Here is a 16,536-nt window from a genome sequence, read left to right as displayed (position 1 = left end):
CCAGCCCAGTGACTGTCATTTTGCCATAAATGGTTATTAAGAAATAAGGGTGATTTGCTAAGGTACAATAAGATCCGGTAGTTGGGCTTTGTGATTTTTGATAATTGAAGTTTATTCTAATAGGCTATTTATTGTTTTCCCCTGCCAATAAAGTGTCAGGTTTTTTTTAACTTGCTTTGCAAACAAATCCAGTTAAACTGGGTTTACTTTCTTGTTTAATTTAAATAATTTAATGAGCAATTTTAAAAAGCACAACCTAAGCATACTTGATTATTTTGTACAAAATTAAGCTGGTAGCATGCTTTATCAGCATTACACTTTATTGTGATGAAGCAGCTGGTGTTTCCAAAACTCTCCTTTCAGAGTTTGAATCCTGTTTCTCTAATCAGTCCACTTTCATTCCTGGGGGAAGAGTATTTCTTCTTGTCTCCCTCCATTTTGGATTGCCCCATTGAACATCATGGTCCTCGTTGTCTTCTGTGCTTACACAACATTACACTGCTTTGGCAGTGTAGAGTGGCTGTAAGTAAATATTGTTTACTCCCATTTTAAGGCCCCTTTGCCCTGCCAGATTTAGGTAAAATGGCCTTAATGTAATTGAGAATCGGGCCCTTTGCTTTTCTTCTTCTAGGAAGATTCATAGCTAGTTTCTACCTTGGACAATTTATATGTAAATAACTTCTAATTCTCCTTTCTGTGCACTTTCTTTCTGAATTTTCCATTTCCCCTCATTTTTTGTTCTCTTGATAGTCCACCGTATTTTTCTACTATTGAATATTTCAGATTCACTCTTTATCTAATGGCACTACTTCTACTATCATTTGCCTCGTCTCATACCCACACTTTTCTTGCAAGGTCAGAAACTGTGGAGTCATCTTTGTCCTTGAACTATGTTTTTCCCTCTGACACCACCTTTGACTGTAAATCAGCTTAATGTCCTCTCTGGACCATGATGTAAATAGTCCTAACCCTGATCTTTTTTCCTTCTAAAATCCTTATTCATGCCTTAATTATTCCTTGTCTTGACTATTGTACTACCATATTTTGTAGTCTTTCTAAATCGATACACTCTAAACTTCTGGGGTCCAGAATAATGTGGTCGGATGACACTCCGGCCACAAGAAAAAGGAAACTATATCAGCTTATTCTCTATCACTTTCTCTGGCTTTCTACCATATCCAAATCCAATTCAAAATTGCCTTTCTGCTTTAAAGCACTTACACTGATTTACTGTACACTTTGACCTCTAACATGCTGTGCCTACTCCCCTGCCCACGCACTCTGTTCATCCAGACTTCGTTTTTTCTTTCTTTTTCCTGTAACTCTGCATGGCTAGAAGTCGCCCTTTCGATTGTGCTGCCTCATTTATGTGGAAAACTTTTTGTCTCCCAGACTACTGATTCACTTTATTTTAAATCTTGCTTTAAAACCTTTCTTTGCGCTTTCGCTAATGACTGATACTCTCTGAATAGCCTTTTGTCATATGGTCTATGAAGGATGCTATATGAAAAATAAATATATACGATCATTTTTATTATGGTGGAGCACTCACCTAGGAAGAGAACAATTTAATCCCTCTAATAACTCCTCCCTCATACAGTCTACTTTATATTTTTCTATACAAGAGAAAAAGCATAAAAAATGTTTGTCTTAAAATTAAATTTAATAGGTTTCACACTGTATTTATTTCCAGGTACTGTGGTCTAGAATCATAGAATCAGAGCCATAGATGCAGGATTTGTTGTGTCTAAAAGTACAGTAATATAACACTGCTAAGACCTAATGACCTTAAATTGGCATAAATGTTTTGCAACTCTCTTTAGATTTATATCTAGATGTATATGAAAGCGATGAGTCTATTACTCAAAGAACAGAATTAATCTAGATACTGTGCATGCTGGTCACAGAGTTATGATGCTTGGTATCCTATGTACCACGTCTGTTAAACACAAAGTGGAAAAAGTGAAGCCTATAGCCTGGAATCAAGCCAACAATATTTCAAATTTTAAAAATGTTATTTCCCTTTTTTGGCATATGCGAAATCTATTAATAGTGAATGTCTGACTGGAAAAAGTTGCCTAATTCACACTTTTCACCCTGCATCACCTTATAAATAGGACAATATCATTGTGATTTTGATTTTTGTTAAAAACCTGCTTGTCTGAAAACTGGTACATGTCTTGGTAAAGTTCATGAACCTAACTCTGTACAATGAACTTACAGTTATATTATTTATCCAATTTCTAAGCCTCCAGAAAACACATTTTTGAAACTCAGAGAGCTAGGGCCTGATTATTTATTTACCCTAGAGTGACTTTATACCCACTGTGACAGGGTAGAGATGCCTGAAAAGAGGGTGTAATAGGCTGGTGTAAATGAAAATCAGGCCCTAATATTTTAATATTAATAGCAGCATAAAGCTGCTTCATGTTAACTATATAGTCTATACAGAGGTGAAAGTAAGCCGGTCCGGAGGATTGGCAAGAAAATGGAACATTCTCTCCCTCTCTGACTCCTCCTCCCGGCTCCAGCAATATTGAGGGTCCCTGGGCCCGGCTCCACGAATGTTCGAGGCTGGGTCTCCCCCCGGCCCCACCTGCTGCCCCCACTCACACCTCCCCTGAGTGTGGGCTGGTCCCCCTTTGCTGCCCCCATGCACCTCCCTTCAGTGTCTCTCCCCTGAAGCTCCATGCTGCCTGCCTGCCTGCATTAACTGCCACTGCAGGGTCCTAGTTTCCCCCCCTCCACTACTGCCAGTGCAGGCTGCCCTTTCTCTTCAGACCCTTTCATTTTCCAGTGGGACCCTCCACCAGTACAGCTGCCCCCCCTGCCCACAGTCACCGCTCTTGCCCCACGCTGGGTAAGGGGCAGCCCCATCCCCCACGCCCAGTGAGGGGCAGCAGCAGGGGAGAGGCGCACATGTGATAGCAGCCCCCCACCCTGGCACGGTACCCACCACAGGGAAGGCAAGGGGGATTCCTGGACTTGAGAGGGGCCCTAGGAGCACATGCAGTGGCAGTGGGGGAATGAGTGTGCTGCCAGGGGAGAGAAGGGGGTTCCTACCCCCAGAGCTCGCTGCTGCCGGCAGGGAGAGGGCTGGGGGGAGTCCTCTCTGGCTCCAGTCCCAGGGCAGCCTGCACCCCAAACTCATCCCCAGCCCTGCCCCACCCCAGAGCCCACACCCCCAGCCAGAACCCTCATCCCCCTGCACCCCAACCCTCTGTCCTAGCCCTGAGCCCCTACTGCACCCCAAACACCTCATCTCCAGCCCCAGCCAGAGCCCTCATCCCCATGCACCCTAACCCTCTGCCTCAGCTCTGAGTCCCCTTCCACATCCCAAACCCCTCATCCCCAGCCACACCTCAAATCCATCCCCAGTCTCACCCCACAGCCCTCTCCCCTACACCCCCTCCCTCCACACCCCCTCTTATCCCCAAACTCCCTCCCAGAACCTGCACCCCCTCCCTCTGCACTCCTGCCCATCTCCAAACTCCCTCCCAGAGACTGCATCCTGCACCCCTCCTACACCGCAGTCCCCTGCCCCAACCCGGGGCCTGCACCCCAGACCTCCTCCCCTACCCAAACTCCCTCCCAGAGCCTTGGGCAGGTGGGGGGGTGGAGTTTGGGGGGGGGCAGAGTTTGGGCAGGGGCAGGTTCTGGGCATCACCAAAATTTCTACAAACTTGCCATCCCTGCCGGCAAGAGCTGGTACGCCATACCGGGATGGACCGGCTTCCTGAGGCAGCAATTTAAAGAGCTGGAGCCCAGGGCCCTTTAAATTGCTGCCAGAGCCCCGCTGCCAGAGCCCTGGGGTAGCAGCGGCGGGGCTCGGGTGGCGATTTAAAGGGCCCAGGGCTCCTGCTGCCGCTACCACCCCGGGCCCTTTAAATTGCCGCTGGAGCCCCACTGCCGCTACCCCAGGGCTCCGGGGACAATTTAAAGGGCCCGGGCCCTTTAAATAGCCTCTGAAGCCTACCGGAGGTCTTGGGTAGCGGTGGCAGGGCTCTGGTGGCTATTGAAAGGGTTCGGGGCTCCCGCTGCCTCTACCACCCCGGGCCCTTTAAATGGCCACCGGAGACCTGCCACCGCTAGCCCAGGGCTCCAGCAGCAGGGCTCCAGAGACGATTTAAAAGGCCCTGGAGGGTAGCAGCAGCCGGAGCCCCGGGCCCTGCTGCTGGAGCCCCGGGGCTCCATCAGTAATTTAAAGGGCCTGGGGCTCCGCTGCAGTAGCAGCTGCTAGAGCCCCGGGCCCTTTAAATCGCCCCCTTTAAATCGCCCCACAAACCCCAGGGCTCCCAGACACCTCTGCAGCTGAGAGCTCGGGCTGACTTAAAGGGCTTGGGGCTCCCAGCTGCTGCTACCACAGCCCTAGGCCTGGGGATTTAAAGGCCCCGCCTCTTCCGGTGGAGGCCACGCCCCTCCTCAGGACTCCGGAGTACCGGCAAGTCCTTTAAGTTACTTTCAGCCCTGAGTCTATAAGATCTGTGAATTCACTTTCAGTTCTAAATGTCTATTTGTATTTGGATTGTTTATCAAAAGGTATCCTGCTGCCTCACAAAGTTTATTTTGCACACATACTATATAATTGCTACAAAAATTGCTTGGCTGGAAATATAGGATTTGGATTGAACAGAATTGCCAACAAATTTCATGCTCGACTGGAACAATTAGCAGAAATTTTGGTTGACTGATTAAATGTAGGTGTTTCAGCAATTTTGCTATGGTATGAGTAGAGTTTATTAATTAAATTATTGGTTTGTGGATATTTCTAAATTAACAGAATCAAAATATATAATCTGATTGTTTTCAAGCATAAGAAAACTGTGTGTGTATATGTGTAAACTTTGTGAATAAATGACATTGTAGATGTCCTAAATTCAGTAGAATTAATAAGTAGAATGCTGCCAACATCTTATTTCATTAGAAAGACACAAGGTTCACTGAGTTCAAAGCAAAAGATATGTAACTCTATCTCCAGGGCTGCTGTTACATAAATGAGAGACTTAACAAAGTATGTGCATGGGAATCTTGCCTTGGGATATAGTAAATACATGGCAGTGAGACTCCTCCAGAACAGTTTCAACTGAACACACCAAAGTATGGAAATGAATGATAACATCAGGGTAAATAAAGAGAATGTAAGTTGAAATTCTCCTACATCTGCTATGAAGTGGGACCATGTGTCTGTACATAACGCCATAAACCTAATCTGCACAGGCCATTACTTAACAGGGGAATAGTCCATCCTAGTGCTTTCCTCGATCAGTAAGATAATTTGTTAGATCAAGAGAGTATCTATCATAATGGTTTTTGTGTACACCAGCTCTTTAAAAATTAATATGACATGATAATGTATGTGTTTTACTAGCCTTGAAATAGGGAGTTGCTCTTTTGTAAAGAGAGACAGAGATGAAAATAGAACAGGAGTACTTGTGGCATCTTAGAGACTAACAAATTTATTAGAGCATAAGCTTTCGTGGGCTATAGCCCACTTCTTCGGATGCATATAGAGTGGAACATATATTGAGGAGATATATATACACACATACAGAGAGCATGAACAAGTGGGAGTTGTCTTACCAACAAGAAGTGGGCTGTAGCCCACGAAAGCTTATGTTCTAATACATTTGTTAGTCTCTAAGGTGCCACAAGTACTCCTGTTCTTTTTGCAGAGATGAAAATGACTTTCACTGTTTTCTCTCTCTTCAGTTGGTACTAGCTATTGTATACTGTATTGTTGTTTGTTTTCTGGTGACTTGTAGTATTTAATTACCTTTACATGAAAGTGCTATGCCCTTTAATTACCTTTACATTTAGCTGAGTGTTATGCCCTTACTCTGTACTTGAGTCTCTGCACTTCCTGTCAACAGCAATATATATTGAGACTACAATGGACAGAAGCAACTATTAGATCACTTGTAGTTGTCATGTCATGACATTCAACCAACAAATAAAAAATGTAGCCTCTTTTTAATTCTCCTCAAGTAACTTACCAACATGATTGTATTGGTAGATACTCTGATAGGTTATGCCAGTTCTCACTGGAGTTTCAGCATTCCATAAACTGCTGTCAAGCTAAATTCAAGTCTGAAATGAATGTGAACTCATTGATACTGGCAATGCAGAGTCGGAAGCTGTGCAAACTGAGTTTAACAGGTCAATATATTTTAGTGGTAAATCTGAACAGTTGTCTATTATTTAAAAGGTCATAAAATTGTTAGAAGTTGGAAGAAAATTGACCAAACCAGAACTGAGGCACTAATGGTATTGTTTTTCTATATTTTTGTTTTTCAAAAGAGGAATCTGTGGGGTTTTCTGCTTGTAAAGCTGCTTTGGGGATTGAGGGATTTTGTGTATTATATACTGTATTAAGGTGTATGTAATAAAGGCAATTGAATTCTGGTGGAGCTGGGAGGATCAGTTCAGTAGCTTTGTATTAGGGTTAGCTCTTTTTTATTTAAAAAAAAGTGAAAAAGGAAAAAAAAAAGTATGAGTTCTGTGCTGGCTTCCAGTTCCAAATCCAGTATATTTTCCAAGTCCACACATTTTTTCACAACAGATTGTAAAACATTATTGTTCAGTGGTGTGAAGCTGTATGATGTTTTACTAAATATGCATGAAATAAGGCTTTCATTTAGTTCATCTGTGCTACATATTCTCTTTAGTACGATTTCATTAAACAAAAAAAAGTTACTTTCCAACGGCTTTTCCATATACAGTATCCTTTGCATTATGACCTTGTGCATATCTTTATTGTCCAGCTTTCAGTAAGAAATTGATAAATTTAGGGGGGACGTCTGTTGTCTGCTTGTAACCTCAAGTGCTCAAGCCTGTAAAACATTTTTTTTTTAAATGAGTAAATATTGAACCAGCTGGAGTTAATAAATCAGGTTATTGTTCTGAAAGTAAAAACTAAACTGAAGTATTTATAAAAGACTTGAATTATTTCAGTACCACAACACCTTGATGTTTGCTGTGCATTAAAATCATCTTGCAGTAGGGAGAAAATTATACAGTAACATTTTTTTGTAATAACTATTTCTAAAAATTCTATGATGCAAAGAGAATCAAAAGTAGCCCTCCCCCCCTCCCCCCCACAGTAGCATAGCGAGGTATCTGTTTGGTACTAGATCAGAAAAAGTCACCCATTGACTCTCAAACACCGTTTGGGATAAAACAAATAAACAAGGGTGAGCTATTCTTTTATAATCTCCACTACATAAACTGAAAGACTCTGCTTTGCTGAAGACATTTTTGAGATCACAGCCTGGGGGTATGGCTGCAGTAGACTGTCTATATTTTATATTTTACATCAAACATATTTTCATCTGATATTAAAAGACATCTTGTAGGTGGTTGTTTTGCTATGAATATAACCAAATTAAATAAACAAAATTCTTTGAATATGAATTCTGTTGAAAAAACAAATTCTTCTTCAAGTGGTTGCTGATGAGCATTTCATTCAGGCGTGCACATGTCCAGTGTACCAAAGCCAGAGAACTTTGCTTAGCATTGCCCGTAGGGACGGCGCTCACTCCCTGTGGCCCTTAGTCCCACCTTTGGCTATTTAGGGCCAGCGCAGTCCCAACTCCCCTCAATTCCTTTTTACAGCCTGTGGCTTGAGTCAGAGCATTCTGTGTGGTATTTACCTCACACTTTTGTATCTCGGTCTTTCTGGGATTTTGTTGTATATAATTAGCAATTAGCTTAATAGCAACTTAGTTTTAGATATAGTAATTAGGATAGATAGTTGTCCTTGTGAGATGGCCTCACCAGGATTTAAACATTGTTCATCGTGTGGGGTGGCTCTTCCCAATAGCAACTCCCACACACGGTGCATGGTGTGCCTGGGAGAAGGACATGTTAAAAATGGTGCTCCATCTGCAGATCTTTCAAGAAAAGAACGCAGGTGGTAAGGGATCTTGTGCCTCAGGCTTCATGGTATGGAACAGGCCAGGAGGCCCACTTATTCACATATTCACATATTCACAACTTAGGAACTCTAGCAAGCCGGTGGTCCTTGGCCAGGCTCTGATGTCTCCCCCAGGCAGAATAGAGATCATTCTCCTTCCTAGGGTCCTCCGAGAAAAAGATCTTCAAAATGGATTGCAGCCACTCCTTTTTAAGGAGAAATGCAGACCAGCACCATGATTTTTACGGTACACAGGATGGAGCTTGGTCCTCTACCAATTCTCTGGTACCTAGGCACCGTCAGCTGGACGCTCTCCCATTGACTGCAATACTGTATGTCAGATGCCCACTGAGTCTGGTATCAATGACATTGGTACCGGCTATTTCCACACCATTAGTGTACCATGCAGTGTCAGTGCTTTGCCTCTCTGTTCCTGACTCTCCAATTACTCAGGTTATGTGCAGTGTTGTTCTAGCCGTGTTGCTCCCAGGATATTAGTGAGACAAGGTGGATGTGGTAATATCTTTTATTGGACCAAGCTCTGTGTAAGCTCAAAAGCTTCTCTCTCACCAATAGAAGTTGGTCTAATAAAACATATTATCTCACCCATTTTGTCTCTCAATTATTCAGGAGTATTCAGCTTCTGGGACTTCCTATGTGCAGTCCTGGATTGATTGCAGACTTGTCTCAGTTGTCAGCACCATCGTTGGCACTGCCTAAGACACAGAATGGGAAGCTGAAGTTGGCCTCAATAATGAGGAGCCCATTGGCACAGTCACTAACTTCTGTACCACAGATGACTGCAATGCAGACCACATCTACAGGATGGGTACCAACCCTGGCTTTGGTGCCATCTTCTGTTTCGGTACCATGTAGGAGTGTGATGCCTCTGCCAGTCCTTAAGACATTGACTTCTCTATCTACCTTTGTACTGATGCAACCAGTGTTATTGGGCTTCAGACGAGGCTGGATGTTTGCTTGCTCCACCTGGGGTGGTTCTCCCCTTGCCTTCAATAACTTGGTGGGAGATTGTTGGGATCGAGCTTGGGGACATACCCCCCCCCCCTTGTCTCAGTTGTCAGCACCATCTTTGGCACTGCCTAAGACACAGAGTGGGAAACTGAAGTTGGCCTCAATAATGAGGAGCCCATTGGCACAGTCACTAACTTCTGTACCACAGATGACTGCAATGCAGACCACATCTACAGGATGGGTACCAACCCTGGCTTTGGTGCCATCTTCTGTTTCGGTACCATGTAGGAGTGTGATGCCTCTGCCAGTCCTTAAGACATTGACTTCTCTATCTACCTTTGTACTGATGCAACCAGTGTTATTGGGCTTCAGACGAGGCTGGATGTTTGCTTGCTCCACCTGGGGTGGTTCTCCCCTTGCCTTCAATAACTTGGTGGGGGATTGTTGGGATCGAGCTTGGGGACATCCCCCCCCCCTTGTTTTTGAGACATGTTCTCGTAGCTTGTTGAGACCTCCTATCGATCACAATCAGTACTGAGATTGGCACCACTCTCACAATAGAGACGGGCTCTTGGCCCACTGCCTACTGGCACCAATGTTATATCCCTATCTTCAGTGACCTTATTGGAATCCATGGGACGTTCCTCAGTCTGTAAAGTCCCGATCCTCAGCCCACTCCAGGTCATGGTCGCACAGCCAACCCGTGGTATCCCCTCTCCAGCCATCTATTTTGCAGACTCAGATGGAGTCTGAGAGGAGGTTCAGCCTGGGTTGCTTATACAAGGACCTGTGCTGCTGCAGGAGGTTCCAATGGCACTGCTTCTTTCATCTTCCTCAACACCAGCTGTCTCTGCAGTACAGGAATCTTCCTCTCCAGTGGCTGAGGGTTTTAAGTCACACCAGGATCTCCTGCAGTGAATGTCTTCAGCCTTGGGTATTCAGGCTGAGTTTGTGTGTGAAAATACCACAAGTTGGTGGACATTCTTCAGTCCTCAGCCCTGGGGAGAGTTGCTCTCCCTATAAATGAAGCAGTGTTAGCACCTGCTAAGACTTTGTGGCATACCCCAGCTTCCTTCCTCCTACAGTGAAGCACACTGACAAGTGGCATTACATTCCTATGCAGGGTTTCCAGTGTTTTTGTTCTCATCTGGCCCCTAACTCAGCAGCTAATGAGAGATCCTGGGAAGGGAGATATAAGTCCACGCCCAAGGACAAAAAGTCTAAGAAAAAAATATTTGACTGTGTTCTTACAAATCCGCATTGGAAATCTGCAGGTGCTGTTACTGAAATATAATTTTATGAATTGGAAATCTATAGCCAAATTGATGAACACATTTGCCTGAATACTTCAGGGAAGAATTCAGGTGTTTATTGTGTTTATTGCAGAAGGTCACCTGGTTGCCAGGGCATCTTTGCAGTCGGCACTGGACATAGTGGATGCAGCTTCCAGAGTTATGGCTTCAGCAATCATGATGAAAAAGAGCTCATGGTTGCAGAACTCTGGCATAGCTCCAGAGGTGCAGTAGAGCATAAAGACCAACCTTTCCAGGGTTGTTTTTTTGTTTTCTGACAGAATGGATGAGACTTTACATTTGTTTAAGGACTCTGCATTCATTGGGAGTTTATATCCCAGCAACAGCAGGAGCAAGTGGTACTTCTGGCAGACACCTGATCTATCAAGGCATCAAGACAACTCCAGCGAGGGGCGTAAATTGCACAACAGAATGCCTTCTGGGTCTAACTTTAACCAGCCAGCCCATCCTCCCCAAGCTTTGGGCAAGCAACCATTTAGATGGTTAGCCCGAGAGCAGCATTCCAGTTGTGAACTTCCTGCCATTCGGGGATAGGCTTTCTCACATCCACAATGCTTGGGAGGCAATATCCGCAGACAAATGGGTCATGGGCACTGTGGAATTGTGTTATACCATTCAATTTCTGTCCATTTCCCGCTTCCCATTCCCTACCCATCCATTCTCAGGGACCACTTCACTGCTCCTATTGCAGGTCCAGACTCTGTAGGCTTTGGGGTCTATAGAGGAAGTTTCCCTGCAGCATCAGGGGAAAGGATTCTACTCACCGTTTCCCAAGTCCCAGGGAGGAGTGAGACCTATTTGCAGTCTCTGCAATCTCAACAGGTACATGAGATTCCACATGGTTACCTTAGCTACTATTCTCCCCATTTTGAGTCACAACAACGGACTGTGTATCCCTCAATCTCCAGGATGCCTATTTCCATGTGGTGATTTTCCTGAGCCACAGGAAGCTTCTGCGATTTGTAGTCATTCCAGGCAGCAGCATCAATACACTGTGCTCCCCTTTGGCCTCTCTTTGGCCCGTATGGTTTTTAACAAATGCCATGGCTGTAGTAGCTGCACATCTCAGGAAGAGAGGAATACATGTCTTTCCTTACCTGGAGGATTGGTTAGTGAGGGGCAAGCCCAGAGATCAGTTCCTTGACCGTGTCCAGTTCACATTACCTCTCTTCAACCATCTGGGTCTGATCGTAAACAGAAAAAAAATCAACTTTAGTAGCAATGCAAAAATTGAGTTCATTGGAGCGATACTAGATTCTACAGGTTTGAGGGTGTTTCCTTCCAAGTAATTTTCAGATAATTCATCATGTGTGTCTATCCCTCCAATCTCACCCTTCCACTATGATTTGTGTATGCCTGATGTTGCTCGGTGATATGGCCACCTGTACTTATGTAGTACAAGCATATGAGGTTGTGTCTTCGTCCTCTTCAGGCTTGGCTCAAGTTGATATATCACCCAAATTGTCAGTCATTGGATGGCCTAGTGCAGCGGTTCTCCAACTTTAGAAACCCAAGGATCCCCATTTTGATTTAAAAATTTTTGCAGACTGCCAAGATGGCTTCTAATTTTCCCCAGGGGTGCTCAAACCCCGCTTAGCCCCAGGCCCCGCTCCCACTCCACCCGTTCCCCCAAGGCCCCACCCCACCTCTTCCTGCCCCCGCTTCACTCCTGCCCCTCCTCTTCCCCACCTCTTTCCGCGCCCTTCCCTGAGCATGCCCCGTCCCCACTCCTCCCTCTCCCTTCCAGCGTCTCCTGCATGCCGCTGAACAGCTGTTTCGTGGCGTGCAACAGGCACTGGGAGGGAGGAAGAGGAGTTGATCAGTGGGGCTGGTGGCCCCAGACATGACTCGCAGACCCCCTGAGTACCCTCGTAGACCCCCAAGGGTCCGCATATCCCAGTTTGAGAACTGCTGGTCTAGTGCATGTGTTGCCATGTGTCCTGCAGGCCCTTGTGCGGTGGATGGATCGAATCAATATTTGTGGAGGTGATCAAGGATCAAAGCACAGGAGGCTAGAGCATTGCTAGTGCACTCATCTAGCAGTTAGTGAGCCTTTGGTCCCTGCTCCCACACAATCCCTAAACACACAATCCCCAACAGACCACACTGTACATTTTAAGCAAGCCAAAAGAAAAATCAGAGACAAACAAGCTCACTCACCCCAAGAATTAGTGCTTGCTCTTTCTTCAGCAGGGGATATCCCTCTCAAACTCCCTGTTTGCTGGCCCCTGTTCGCTAGATATTTGTTGGATATGAGATGGTGCTCAGCATTTTACGTAGGGAGGACTAAGCCTTTTCAGGCATCATCTCGAATTTTCGTCTGCTATATGGATCAAATGAAGGGTCAGGTGGTCTCTGCACAGAGGATTTCAAGACGGATAACTTCCTGCATCACAACAGCATATGAAGTAACTCAGACCATACCTCTGTAGAGATTATGGGCTCATTCAATAAGGGCCCAAGCAACATCGATAACATTCTTCAGTGATGCTTCAATACTGGAAATTTGCAGGGCTGCTACTTGGTCTTCTGTACATACTTTTACCAAGCACTATACTATTACTGCTGCGTCTAGGTCAGATGCAAACTTTGGGAAGGCAGTTCTGCAGTCATTGTTTAAGTAGGCAGAGCCCCACCTCCTGTGAGTTCTGCTTGTAAGTCACCTGAGTGGAATACGTCTGCAACCACTCAAAGAAGAAAAACGGTTACTGACATGTGCAATAACTGTTGTTCTTTGACGGGTGCAGACATGTATTCCATGACCCACCTTCCATCCCTTCTGCACAGGAGTGCCTACTCTTGATGTTCAGTGCGAAGGACCTGAGGTGGTTGGGGTGGCATTGCCCTTAAATAGCCAGGGGCACAGGGCACGAGTGCCCCCTCCTCCGATGGGTACTGCTAATCAAAGTTGTCTGGTTTTGTCTGGGGGTGTGCACATCTGAGTGGAATAAATATGTTGAAAACCAACAGTTACAGTACAGGTTTTTACCACACCATATTCCAGGGCAACTTTAGGGCTCAATTGTGTAAGAGGAAGGGGCAGCATGTTGAGTCACAATCTCTCCCTCACTCACCCTCTGCTCTGGCGAAAGAGTAAAATGCATCAGGTCTATACACTGTGCAGTATATGTTTCCCAGTGCCTTGGTAAAGCTATCCTAGTGAGTGTGTTGGGGAGGGGAGCCAAGGGTCCACCCTCTACCTGCCCCTTTCTGCTTCCTCCCATCTTTCTGCATGAGGGCAGGATGTAGCAGCCCAGTGGAGAGTGTGTCCCATCCTGTATTGCTACTCATGATGCAGGTAACTGACACACTAGTTGGGTCACAGTTTTTCCTTTCAGAATTATAATAACGCCTGGAAGTATTTTAATGGAGCACAGTGCATTTAATGTAGTGCAATGAAATGCAGAATAACTTCAAAAATGTCCTTGAATGTTCATATAAAAGGAAAACCAAGTTGTTTTTCCATCCCCCTAATGCACCCTAGGGATAGATGTCTTACTAAAAGGGAACTGCAAATGCTATATTCAGTTTTCCTTAAAGTATTTCTTGTATCATTTCAGTTTTATTAGGATTTTTCTATGGGCCTGATCCATTGCCATTTGCAGTAAATGAGAGTCTTTCCACTATGATTCTTTCTGCATGATTATTGTACTATACGCTAGTCTTCTTTAGCGCTCCTTTTCATCTGTCAGACAAAAATGCCATTTATATATTTTTTTTTTCTAAATATTTGTAGGTTAATTTTTCCATGTTAATTACAACTGAGATTACAATAATTTTAGTCTTATTAACAAACTATAAAGGACTCTATCTGATAATATAGCTAAGTCATTTCTCTTTAAAGAACTCTCTCTCTTTCATGGAGAAGTCTACCATATTATGGATTTTTTTCCTCTACACTTTTTAAGGTGTGAATGAGAATGAAAGTATGAGTGTCAGAAGAAATAGCATGTGCATATTTAGGTTTTAGATAAAAAAAAGAGTGTTGTAGAAGCTGCTTTGTCATAAAAGTGGAAGTTAGAAACTGTCACAATGAGTAAATTGGGTAGAGTAAGAGCCCAGGGTGAAAGGTAGCTGGAGTGCAGAAACTATGACAGGGCCTCAGCACTATTTCCAAGAGCTGGGAAGTGGATGATGCCTTTTTAAGTTTCCAAGGATGTTCTGTATAAAAATTGATCATATGTTATGCTAACTTCATGATAAAAACATTGATTGTGTTCATAGAAAAATTTTTGGTCAATTGGTGAATCCATTACATATTATTGTTCATTTATTAACTCAATCCCAATGTAACTCCGATTTAGTAATTGTATTGCTTATTTTTAGATCGTAAAATGTGTAGTGTAGGTAGTTTTGGGGAAAAGTTTAATTGATTTTAAGATTTTTTTTCAGAATAAAAACCATAGAACCCATAAAGTTGGTTCTTCTGTCGAAACTGCAACAGAGTCACGTTATCGTCACCTAGCATTAAAGGTCATATGGCAATTTCATAAAGTATCACAGAGCCCCTGGGCTCTGTTCCTAAATTGATACCTTTATCACTCACACTTCTTAGTTTTTATGAACTAAATAATGTTACTATCTTTCAATGAAAAGGATAATCAGGTGTGAATCCATTAGTTAAAATAAGTTATTGTGCAAGATCTTTTATCATAGAATCATAGAATATCAGGGTTGGAAGGGACCTCAGGAGGTCATCTAGTCCAACCCGCTGCTCAAAGCAGGACCAATTCCCAACTAAATCATCCCAGCCAGGGCTTTGTCAAGCCTGACCTTAAAAACCTCCAAGGAAGGAGATTCCACCACCTCCCTAGCAACCCATTCCAGTGCTTCACCATCCTCCTAGTGAAAAAGTTTTTCCTAATATCCAACCTAAACCTCCCCCATTGCAACTTGAGACCTTTACTCCTTGTTTATGGTCAAGAAGAGGTGTTTTACATTCACTATCTACTAACAGTGTTTCTTTTACACATAAATCTGCATCCCGATAATAAATTCTCACATCTGCTAACACAAACTTCATAGACTTAGTTGCCCAAATATTTTTCTTTTGTGTATCTGGGGTGGGGGGGTTGGGGGGGGGGAGGAAAGTCTAGCATCCGATCAGTTTTGGCTCTGACTTCAATGGAGGCAGGATTGGGCCCTTATTATATTTCAGGTATATTTTTCCCAAAGATTTTTAAGGATTAAAGCTGCATTTTGTAAGAATTTACCTTGTTTTTGCCAAATTTTGAATTATTTTCTTAATAAAGGAAAAATCGTATCACATGTTTTCTGGTGGCATATCTCTGGGGACATGACAACATTTGGGGGGGAAATGTGGTGTTCTCCCTGCCTTGAGCCTTGTTTAGTTATTTATGCTTGTGCAAAGTAGGTGTAAAATGCTACCATTCCTATCTGGTACTTTTCTACACACACTTTACCAGTAACTTTGCAGAGGGGTATATAACTACACAAGATGTAAGGCAGTAGAGAACCATCCCCTTTCATCCCACCTCCTTCCCACCCTCCCTCACTGTCCACTTGTTTTTGAAGATGTACCTATCAATATGAAGAGGAGATTAGGGGAAAAGCTATTGTATTTACCAGATGTTGCATGTGAACAATGTATGCTCTAGAGGGAAAACAAAGTAATTCACATGTCTCTTTGCAATAAGCTTCAAAGAACGTTGAGACCACAATCATTCATCTTTATGTAAAAGCATGTTTCCAAAGAACTGCTTGTAGATCTCCCAAGATATGACATGTTCATTGACAAAAAGTATATTGAGGAACATGTCACAGGACCAAAGCCATAACCCCAAAAGGCTAGACTCAATTCTTCTGTCTTCAGCTCCATTGTGTATACAGATTGATATTATCCACAAGAACCAACATAACTACAGTGTGTTTAGTGTAGGCAATTCACACTGAACTTTGAGACTTCCCTGTGACAGTTGAAAAGCAGCTGCTCTAAACTAGTGGGGGATTGGTAGAGGACACCTCCAGTTGCATCAGTCTTTCTTATAATTCATTAGCAAATGCTATTTAACTTTGAGAACGGAGAGAGTTGTATGAGTCCTAAATCATAACTCTATTTTGTTGAGAAAGTTAAGCTGTTGCTGGTTCTCAGAAGCACATTGATTTCTAGGACTAGCATCTAACACCTTACAATGTAAAATAAACAATTTGTGAAGCATTTAGCACTAAGGTTTGAATAGCAATAGTGCAACCTACAGTATATTTACTTTTCAGTCTGTCTGTCTAGACTTACTTTATAAATAGATTCACTCTCTTCATAAATATAGCTGCATCTCTTCTGTTTTTCATCCCTGCAGTAAAACAGTGGGATTGATGCTC

At 43.6% G+C, this 16,536-nt stretch overlaps 1 protein-coding gene across 4 annotated transcripts in view; it reads left to right on the top strand.

The window, feature by feature from the left end:
• The window catches only part of ATRNL1 (attractin like 1), a 991,165-nt gene that overhangs the window by 799,487 nt on the left and 175,142 nt on the right, over positions 1 to 16,536 (top strand). The gene's annotated exons all lie outside the window — the stretch shown is intronic.

This window comes from Malaclemys terrapin, chromosome 7 (genome assembly GCF_027887155.1).
Source record: "Malaclemys terrapin pileata isolate rMalTer1 chromosome 7, rMalTer1.hap1, whole genome shotgun sequence".
Taxonomy (NCBI): Eukaryota; Metazoa; Chordata; order Testudines; family Emydidae; genus Malaclemys; species Malaclemys terrapin.
The sequence above is the reverse complement of the archived record's forward strand: the minus strand, read 5'-3'. Positions and strand labels throughout refer to the sequence as shown.